Consider the following 11,890-nt stretch of genomic DNA (forward strand, 5'->3'; position numbering starts at 1 on the left):
GGTGTCCCAGCTCATGACAGCTGTGTGTGTGAGCATGTTGTTAGCAGACCAAACTGTGAAGTGCTTTGCCTGCTATAGCAGAAAAGCACTGTGTGTTGTCCATTTATTATTTGATGTACTAAAAGAAAGGCCAGAGTGTTGTGTAAGAAAGGTAGTTGTACCTGGCTCATACTATTGTGCAAAATTTAACACTACTACTACTATTCTGATTGTAATGTTGCTGCTACTAATTAATTCTGTGCTTTTCAGTAGTGTTAGGAAAAACAATTTCAGATATATGAGTGGAAGCAGGTGACACCAATAGTACTAAAATAGTGAGTTGTATCCCAGTGTCAAAAGAGCTTTTACTGTAGCATTTCTAAAAAAATCTTCTATGCTAGGTTGTTTAGAAATTTAACAAGCAGATCACTTTTAGAATACTTTTAAGAGTCAGATGGCCAAAATACTTCTACTGTTTGTTATCTCGAATGCAAAGTTCTTCAAAGCAAATTCCTTGTTACGGTTTGGAGGAGGACTCAAGCGCAGGACTCCGGTTCTGATGCTCACAAGAAGGATTTACAATTCACCAGGTGTATATACAAGAAGGTGCGGGGGGTGCTATATACAGCTGAGTGAGGGAAGAAGGGGTCTCCAGGGAAGTCCAGGGGAAAAGCACGCGTTCTTCAGATCATCCACGCACACGATCACAGGCTCACACTCCGACACTGCCACACGGGAATCACACGGGAGAAAATCCAAGAAGCTCTGTAGACAGAGAGACAGGGTTAAGTATGACGCACAAAGGAGAATACTCTTAACTAGACTTGCTGTAGCTTGACTTCACTAACGCGTGGTAGACAACGATCCAGCGATGAACAACAGTCGCCTCCTGGTTTAAATGCTGATCGGCTTAATGAGACCCAGGTGTCTCATCTGTCGAGGGCGTGGCCGAGGGCGTGAACCCACAATACATGGTGTATTTATATGAAAATTACTTAAAAAAAATTAACATCCAAATTATAAAAATAAACACTAATCTTCATAAAGCAACATTTGGATTTATGGACTGTCTCTCTGCATTTATGCAAGTATCCTTCTGACTTTGCCTGTTGATGGCTGTGATGTTTGAGGTTGAGACAGTGGCTGTCTCTGCAGCATTCGGGAATAAATGTGAATTATTAATGGGCAATACATTAGTTGAGGATTATTCCCTGTGCATTGTGCTGTCAGCTGGATATAGCTCTGATTGGCTTTTTAGTGCCCATTTGCCTTTGTAGGGATTATTATATTGGTTGGGAAATGTGTTATGTTATGTTTACTTTTGGCTTTTCATGCTTTTTTGCACGTGTAATATAAATTCTGCTTAGTTATTCTGTGTACACTGTGAGCGTAAGGAAAATATGACCTGGCTTAATAGACATGTGACTTGCTAACCTTTCCTACACTGGGCCCATGTCCTGGAAGATTTCCTTATATCTTCCAGGACAACGTTCATGCTTTCTCTAATTGTTTAAGAAATAAATTTCTGCAGCACCTATATGTTTTGAAATATCTGTGTGAGCAACACAGGGTGTTAGCACAAAGTCTTGGCAGAAGTCGTCCCTGCATGTGTAAAGCTTCTATGGGTATATAAGATACACCTTTATCTCATAGACCCCAAGAGTTTTAGCTCTACTCTCGCAACACTCAAGATCTGTGTGGCGGAGGTAGTCCCTTTCTCAGCTGCAAGGGAGGGGGTGGTGGAGTGAGCTTAAGGGGCAGTGCCAGGCAGGTGAGTGGACAGGTTGTGGTGATGGCACTGATGAGCTCTCTACTGTTTGTAGTAACGCTGGAGTGGAATGGAAAGAGGCTTCTTGAGAAGGTGTGCATAACGCCGGAGGAGAGCAGCAGTGGGAAGTGTATGTGTGCCGAACCCTGACAGTACAATGCTGTGTGGCAAGAAATAAAAGAAAGGTTGTGTGAACACTCTGAATCTAATATTGTCTGATACCAGATTTGTTTTTGGATACAAATCTGTGATGCTTGAGCAAATGTCACGCGATTAAGATTGAATCACAGTATCCGTTATTCCTTACATGCTCCTAATCAAACATTCAAATACAGACTTCATGAAGGTAGCCATCCACTAGTTGCCCTGTGCTTACTGCCCAGCACAATGGACTCTATTGGCATTTACCATACAATGCCATGATTGGCAGGTCCACCACTGGCACCCTATGCTTTTCAAAGATTAGAACAGGGTCACTCTGAGCACAAGTGAAAATGTGGAAAACATCATGCTGCATTCAACACCATTCACTGTTGCCAATGGTGTGTCAGTTATTCCCTGGTAAGGTATCCATGGAGAGACACACATACCTCTACAGCACCTTGCTTGTGATAATGTAACGGGACCCATTGTCAGACACTATAGAGTGCAGTGAGTTGTAGGTCCCTCCTTGTGCATGACAATGCCTGGCCGAATTTTAAGAGAGTATTCTGGGAGTTCTTGGAAGATAAAGGAATAGTTACCACTCACATCTATCTATCCATCCATCAATCCATCCATCCATCAATCCATCCATCCATCCTTCTTTTCCCTCCCACCTTTACTTTCTACAAGGTTTCCCTCTCAATCTCGTTCACCTTTTTTTTGTTCTGCAATAGTACAGTGATGCAGTATTTTCACAAATGAATCAGAGGAGGGAGACAGTGGAAGAGCAGGGCTGACAAGGTGGAGGGCGAAGGGAGGGGCAGGTTGCTGGAAGGCTCTGCTCTGTGGCTGGCCTTGTCAAATTGATTGATGGGAAAGGCAAGCTTGTGTTCTTGACAGCCTGGGGATTCATCCTCTTGGCAGCACTGATACACTTATCTAGGTGTAAAATGGCAGCAGCAGCAGGGGAGGGAGGGGTTGCCATCACACTGGAAAGGTGTTAAGAAGGAGATTAGACTGCTGTACACCATGCCCAAAAGGATCGGTCTCCATGTACATGCGACAATTCTATAGGAACACATGCACATCTCTCCTAGTTCTGTTGAACACCCACTCGCTATAATGGCTGACCGATAGAACCTGGAGGAGGGATGTTGGAAATCCATGTTTCATATCTGTTTGACAATGCTGTATGAAAGAAACATGGCATCACTGGCAAAATCAAAAACAACAAATATGAAGGAGAAAAAGCGAACAGTACACCAAAGGCTTATTTTTTTGATGATGTTCTGCCCTAGGGGCTTATAGTACTCCAGGTCCAATTCAGGTTCATATCTTTGCTAGTTTTTGCAGAATGACATAAGATCTCTGTATCAAGGAGTCAATCACAGAAAACAGAAATATTTTTTTCTTGTGTGTGCAGTGAACAAATACAGCATGAAATCTGTGGGATTCATTAGAAATTTAATGTGAATGAATTTAAAGATACTGGAAATAAACCCTCTTGCCAAAGAGAACAAACAATTGACAGATATGATTTTACATAAAGAAATGTCTGATTCTTTATGTAATTGAAAGTGAAACTGTCTCAGTCATTTCTGTAGTGCACAGTGGCTGCCCTTAGCTTTGCATTGCACTAAGGATGCTTTGATATGGTGCCTGCAAACAACGGAAATTTGGAAGTTCTTTGTGTACATGATCAAAGAAATCTGTTTCGAGCAGTGATGAAAGCACACAAGTACATAATCAGACGCACACACAGACAGATAATTGGATAAATAAATGCTTAGTTAGGGCCCGAGCACTTGCAGTCCGAAAGCCAAAAGTGTTAATTTAACACTCAACAGTGTTGTATTTAACACTCAGAGGTGTGGACCCATATAGACAATCTCTAGTGTTAATTTAACACTGGAGATTTTGCTGTGTGGGGAGACAATAACCCGACGGACCAGTTGCAGGTACCGAAAACATGGTAGGCATGTTTTATCATGATTCATATAATAGTGTTGACGGATTTTTAGGCTAATAGTTAGGCTCTCATCTTTTCTTTCCTCATAAAACCGATAGATCCTCCACTTCTTTTAAGTGTCTCCCAGAGCTCCGGTAGATGACGTCACACAGGTTTAAATCTTGTTTAACATGTTTTCAGCAGTACATGTTAATGTTAATGAAGCTTACCCATATGGAAAAGATATATATAAATCTTATAAAGTTTGTATCTGTCTTGTGTGAAACTTGTATGAAAAGCATACAAGAGTGAAAACAGATATAAGATCCCTTGAAAAATTATATAATGAAACTTGTATGTTTTGGATACTTACTAAAACAATGTATGAAAGTAATGAGAAAGTGGCCACTTTCATGAGTAATCACATATATATCATCACTGTGTCAGTGGATCCTCAACTTCCTCACAGACAGACCCCAATCAGTGAGGGTGGGGAAATAAGTCTCCCCCTCCATCTCACTCAGCACTGGAGTGCCTCAGGGCTGTGTTTTAAGCCCCCTGCTGTACTCACTGTACACTTATGACTGTGTAGCCACATCAGACACCACCTCCATTGTCAAGTTTGCTGACGACACTGCTGTTGTGGGCCTGATCTCTGACAACATCGAGACGGCCTACCTGGAGGAGATTAGGAACCTGGAGACCTGGTGCCAGGAGAATAACCTCCTCCTAAACATCAGCAAGACTAAGGAGCTGATCGTGGACTTCACTACAAAGCAGGCGAGGAATTACAAACCCCTCATCATCAGTGGCACGCCAGTGGAGAGAGTGGACAGTTTCCGATACCTGGGTGTCCACATCACTCAGGACCTGTCATGGTCCTGTCACATCAACTCCCTGGTTAAGAAAGCCCGTCAGCGTCTCTTCTTCCTCAGAAGACTTAGAAACTTCCATCTGCCACTGAAGGTGCTCAAGAACTTCTACTCCTGCACCATCAAGAGCGTCCTGACGGCAAACATCTGCACCTGGTTTGGGAACAGCACCAAGCAGGACAGACGAGATCTGCAAAGAGTGGTGCGCTCAGCCGAACGCATCATTCAATCAGAGCTCCCTGACCTGCTGTCCATCTACACCAAGCGGTGCAAGTCCAAAGCTAGGAAGACCTCTCCCATCCCAACAATGGAATCTTCTCACTGTTGAAGTCTGGGAAGCACTTCCGCTCCCTTAAGGCCAAAACAGAGAGAATGAGGAGGAGCTTCTTCCCCCAGGCTATTTGGGCCCTGAACCAGGTGTAGGACTGAACTCTCCCACACACATCACTATAAGACTGGACTCTCACACACATCACCACACGCACCACCACACATTTCCTGTAATCCTATAATTTATAATCTTTATAATCTCTTCTGCTATTTGCACATTCTTTACTGTAAATTCCTAAGTTAATTGGTAAATTTTATAGTAAACTGTAAATTGTAAATATTGTAAAACTTTTCTTCTGTCATTTAATGGTCGGGCATTGTACAGCTACAAGCATTTCACCCCCATGTCATACTGTGTATGGTTGTGTGTGTGTGTTGTTGAAAACACACAGTTCTTTGAATCTTTGGGCTGAAGGAAGGACAATACTCAGTGTATAAATGCTCAATCAACAATCATTTATTTCCATACAATTCAACAATAAGAGCATTACAACGTCCGGACGGGAGAGATGCTACCAGAGGGTCAGGCACATGTCTCAAAATGGTGACGGGTTGCTCAGCTTTTTATAGTCTCTAGTGGCCCCCAGCTAGTCGTAAAAGCCAAAACATCACATTTTTTCTCTGTTACAGCGCCTAAGTTATGACCTCGGCAGTTGTTTCTCTGCTTTCTGTAAGGTGGGGGTGTGGAATGTGGTCTGTCTATCTCCCCTGTCTTTAGACACAGAGTCTCCTGCTTACAACCTTCTCTTCATGATTCAACAATTAAGCATGTCAAGAAAACAGTGTAACACATTCCCAGCAGATCAAGGATACAGAGTGATGCACATTTATCCAATGGACTAATATGTGAATATGTTCTGTTAACTCAAAAGTATAATGAGAACTAAACTACATACAGCTCACACACTCTATTTTAAAGGGTATAATATGATCTACAGCAGTATTCTAATTCAACTACTTTGATTACATATATAAGGTAACATATAATAACAGAATAATCTAATAATTCCCCCTTTTGATCTCTGAAAGAGATCACTTACAACATGCACTCCAGGGTCGCAAGGTCCAAGTTTTCTTGATCCTGAGGCCCTCTGTCCCCCTTTAACGGGTGGACCATATGTGGGATGACCTCTGTGTTCATGCAGTTCAGATGCAAGCAAAGTTAGATTTACAACCATAACAGCAGTTACAGATGACACTCCCATCACTCCCCATTTTCCCACAGCTTTATTTTGGTGCTCCAGTTTTCCACTCCCATTTTAATGCCCCCTTATACCTTTCAAATGTACTTAGACTAGAACCTCTGTCTAAGGAGCTTTTAACCTTTATTTTTATTGCTGCAGCTACCAGTGTCTTCCAGTTGGGTGATTCTCAGCTTCTTTCTTCGTCCTCCGGGGTTAGACCACCCTTTAGTCATTGCACAGTTCTGGGGATTATTGCGATTTCAAACAAGGATCTGTGTGTTTTGGGGTCACCGCCGTGTCCCCCTTTTTGCCAAGAGCCTCTCGAACCTCGTTGGTCTGGTGTTCCTGGTTTTCGCCAACCCCTTCATGGTTATTGCTGTGTTTGTGGGATCCATCTTCTCCAGGAGCCCAAACGTCATGACACTTGACCCCAGTTGCTGTCTCGGCTGTCACTGTGTCTGACTCTGCTACGGAGGATCCTCGCATCTCTGTGACCTCGTCTGGTGTCTGTTCCTTTCTCTGTAAGAGACAGAAAACCAAAGCACCTCTCTTCCTAACCCTAATAATCTAATGTTCTTATCTACTGACCTTCTAGTGATTCAGAATTGGTCTAAAACATTCAGAATGTCCCAGGGACTTATTCTAATCATATCTTATGTGTGTGTAAGCATGTTTGCATTTCGCCCTCCGCACTCAAGGCATTTCTTACACTTTATCAGTCCGGACAGTCACGCCGAACGAAGCTTCTGACCTTCAAAAGGCCGAGTGCCAACTCGTTATAAGCACATTTGCAAGGTGTGTCTGAAAATTATTGAAACCCCTCTTTTTAACAAAAGACAAAAAATTAACAAATCTTCTAAACGCTATTCAGTTCATTTCAATGAGTAATGATTAAACATGAAAGTGATAGTTTATGCTTTTTCACTGATTCTCTAAAAGGTCCGTCTTCTCGGACCGCTATTAGCTTAAGCTTTACCATTCCTAAATTATTAAAGACACAAATGAAGTTATAAAATGTTCAAATAATCCTGGTTTGATGTTAAAGCTCAACCTTCCCTCCCTTTTTTGACACATTCCAATGTGTCAAATCAACGGAGCTAGAACATTCAAAAAAGTTAGGCAGCTACAAAGTTTCCCAGACTCTTAAGGTGATCCGCGTGTAACGTTCTGACTCAGGTATTTAATATTTTAATAAATCTCGTTTAATTAACTGCCACTATTTAAACTAAACTTAAAGACATAATTTAAGAAAAGATCACAAAGAATAACATGATATCAGTGTTTTGTAAGCGCGTGCGGCCTTCTATGCTCGAAGCCTTTTCCCTCAATAGATCAGTCAGACATTCGCGCTGACTGTAGCTTTTAACCCTTATTAACTTGAGCACAACTCTACAATGAGCAACAAGTTGCAATATGTATAAAAACGATCATGGTTACACCTGCAATGAAAACCATCACTGGCGTCTGACAGGGTGGTGCTGCATACTCTTCCTTTAATGTCACTATTTTCACCCTGTTAATTAGAGTGTTTAAACCTGAAGTCGACTACGTCCACAACAAGTCAATACAGCTGTAAATGTGGCCAATTATCAATCTATTACCAATCAATAACAACAGATAACTTCTATTTTATGCATACTTTTAATCAACCACTCACCCAGAGGATCTCCAATCCCAGCAAGTTCCTTCTCCTCCTTTAATGAGTCTGTCCTCCTTCCACGCCCTGGTAACCGGTCCATCCAGAGCCATATGATCTCAAATATACATACGACAAGCCAAACCACACCTTGGTCACACCAACCCCTTTCCACCCCCAAGATGTCCAATGCCATCCTAGTATGGACTGTCAAATGTGGCTTTAACGCTGACTGTTCTGACAATCCATTTTATAACGTTCCTGGTCAGATTTGCCAATCTCTGCACCAGAGTTTTAAACGTTTCGCCATTTTCATTAGGTTTTATCTTTTATTTAGTTTCGACTCCAGATTTTCAATTTTTTGCCAGTTGTAATTAGTTTTTACCAATTCTTTGCTAGTTTAGTCTAGTTTTTATTTTCTGAAAATCCTTAGTTTCAATTTAGTTCTATTTGTGTTTTGCAAAAGTTAAGTGTAACAAAATCTCCGTTCCATCATATCAGTCATGCTCTTCTAATTATCCTTGGGTGTTGAGACTAATAACTATTAACTCTTGCCGCACCGTGTGTTCCTAATTTTGGTTCAAGTGAATTGATAACCTTTTGAAGGCGATTGTTTCACACCTTTATTTAGATGTCCCAGTCCTGTTGTCTCGGGATACATCACGCTGCCTTATCTGGGGTTAGCTGTTTTCTGGGGATGCGGGTTGAGTGGGTGAGCTCTTCAAGGAGGGGGAGTGTGCTCCCCCTGATGAGGTCTTCTAGGTAAGCTAGGTTAACCTTCTTGTGTGGGCTTTTCAAGTGCACTTTAAGGTTAGTGGGACTTTTAGTTTTATAAATGTCCCTCATGTCCCCCTGATGACCCAGTATTTCATTTTTGCACACTGTAGTACACATTTTAGTTTTTGCTTGTAGCTCGCATACTCTACTTGCCACTCCTCTAAGTCCTGATGTTTCTTAGAGGGGACAACAGTACCTTTAAAATTATATCACACGTGTGGGGGTGTGGCCTTGCCAATTGTTTTGCCCACCTTTTCAAAATGGCTGGCGTGCCCACAAGCATATTTCATGGAAAAAGAAAGGTAAGCTTGATATTTACATTTAAAATGTTTTGTTAAACTCAGATTTTTATTTTATTCTTTTTGCAAGTACCCCTCCTCGGTGGCGAGAAACTGTTGGTGTGGTCAAGTGGGTGCTCTAGAAACAAACGCTCAGGACAGAACAGTTGTGAGTGCTGTATCTCAGCTGTTGCATGTAAGATCTTTGCTGGAGATTCCCACATTTCTTAAACAAACAAACAAACAAACAAACATGACTTTCAAACAGTTCATCTTTTGTAAATTAGGGCAGGATTATTTTCAAAAAACAGCCTTGATAAAAATATCAGGCCACTATAAAATGTCTTATGTTTATGTTTTCATCCCACCTATATTTTGCAAGTCATTATGACAAATTACAAAAAGCAGTTTTTAGGCATTGATTTAAGGGAAGAAGCTTTTGAAATCCACAATGCCCTATCACCAGTGGTCTCAAACTCTGGTCGTTAAGGCCTGGTGTCCAGAAACTTTTCTATGTGTCCCTGTTACAACACACCTGAATAACATTAGTAGGTCATTAGCAAAACTCTACAGAACCTGACTGCATGCTGAGGTGGTAATTCAGCCATTTGATTCATGTTATAGCAGCTCATGAGTGAATGGACATGATGCAATGACAGTACTTTTAGAAGTACATTTTTCCAAACACTTAAATTACTTAAATTTGAGTAGTCTTCGGGGATGCCACTTCAACACAGTCAAATTCTATACTCTCACTAATGACCTACAAATGTTATTCAGGTGTTTTGTAACAGGGACACGTGGAAAAGCTTCAGGACACCGGCACTTGAAGAGTGGAGTTTGAGACCCCTGTCCTATGTAAATATTTAATTGTCCCTAAACTGCTAGTCGTGAGCTGCTCTAATGTGAAACAAACACATATAGTTCTGTAAAGGTTTACAAAGAGACTACTAAGGATCTGGAGACCTCAGAAAACAGAAACCCTCCCAGATGTTTTTGCCTGTTCAGCTACAACAAGTTGCCTAATAATATCTCGATGATAACCAAGAGCTGTGCTGACTAACTGCACTAAACTGAATCATCTATAGTGAGAGAAAAACACCAGCATTAAAGTCAAACAAGGTGCTGTTACTGTGATGTCCCAGAGTTCCTTTACTACTTCAGGACCTACATCAACTCATCAGGTCCTGGGCTTAAGTTTAATCACACTTAGGATCTGAAGCACACAAGCAAGTCCAATTGAATGAATGAAACAAAACACATGGTGTAAACGAATCAGTCTGGACTTTAATGAAATTAAGATTCTTGGTATGACTTGAAAACCCTATCCATCCATCCATCCATCCATCCATTCGCTTCCGCTTATCCTTTTCAGGGGGCACTGGAGCCTATCCCAGCTGTCATAGGGCGAGAGGCAGGGTACACCCTGGACAGGTCGCCAGTCTGTCGCAGGGCCAACACACAGGGACAGACAACCATTCGCACTCACATTCATTCGCAGATACACACCTAGTGACAATTTGGATTATCCAATTAACCTATCCCCACAAGCTGCATGTCTTTGGACGGTGGGAGGAAGCCGGAGTACCCGGAGGTAGGGCTGCTCGATTATGGCAAAAATGATAATCACGATTATTTTCACTGAAATTGAGATCTCGATTATTTGACGATATTTATTTAACCCTTTAAGACCTACTATAGAACCAAGTCCGCCAGAGCTTATATTATTTTTTTACATGTTGTAGTGCCATTTGTGGGAGCATTTCAAGTTGCTATACAACTGTTATAGCCCATATTTTAATAATATGTATGCATTAAGTCCATAGTAACTACATTAATTGCAAAAAAGTGCAATAAACTACAAAAAAATTGAAAATTGTTTTTGTTTTTTAACATATATTTCTACTTGGAGAAATTTAAGAGGTTTATCCCTCAAAACTTTAAATACAAAAAAGTTGCAAAAAATAGTTTACAACAACAGGAAATTTATTCAGTGTCTTCATAGTTTTATTTTGGAGATACAGCAATTTTTATATACTGCAGGAAAAACAAAAACAATCCTATGATGCAAATTTGCAAAGAAAACAGCAGGTGCATCAAAATAAACTATTTCCAGCAGTGCAATTCGAGTTCTAAGCATCCCAGCAACTATTCAGAAAAGTCAAACATGACCAGTATAGGCTTTTAAGGCCTACAAGTAAAAAAAAACTACATTTTCCGCGAAAATGACATCACTTCCGGTTTCGGGCAGGAAATGGCGGACATGTGATAGTTAGCGGTCTGTTTCAATGTGCGAAGTGTTACGAACAGCTGATCAGATCGGCAAAGCGTGTTTCTGGAATATTATGTTTTTGTTCCTGCAAGCGCTTTTTATGCAATTTATGTGGAAGGAAACCGTGACCGAGGACAAGCTGATGGCATAAGATGTAAGTTTCATATGCAAAACAAATTATTGCGCTAGCTTACACGGTTCAGGTTCTACAGGGATTTAAAAAGTTACACAAAACAGAGCGTGCTGCTCTGACCGGCTTTAAAGGGTTAACAATAACAATGTATTGAATAATGACTTTAAAAAATAATATAAAATAGTGTGCAACACCACTGAAGTTTTTTTTTTTTTTTTACCTCTCTTTTCAACCAACGGCAGTCACTCTCCAAATAACTTCTGCTTAGCTTTCCGAGCTTCCCTCGGGTCCTCTTAATCAGCGGTCTCAACCTTTTTTGCGCCACGGACCGGTTTATGCCCGACAATATTTTCACGGACCGGCCTTTAAGGTCTCGCGGATAAATGAGGGAGGGGCTAATAATCGGCTCAGTCATTTTTAATGATCGTTGAAAGCCCAGATCGTAATCGTGATTAAAATTCGATTAATTGAGCAGCCCTACCCGGAGGGAACCCACGCAAACACCGGGAGAACATGCAAACTCCACACAGAAAGACCCCGGCCTGATGTTGGAATTCAACTCAGGACCT

The sequence above is a fragment of the Astatotilapia calliptera genome, chromosome 23, assembly GCF_900246225.1.
Source record: "Astatotilapia calliptera chromosome 23, fAstCal1.2, whole genome shotgun sequence".
Classification (NCBI taxonomy): domain Eukaryota; kingdom Metazoa; phylum Chordata; class Actinopteri; order Cichliformes; family Cichlidae; genus Astatotilapia; species Astatotilapia calliptera.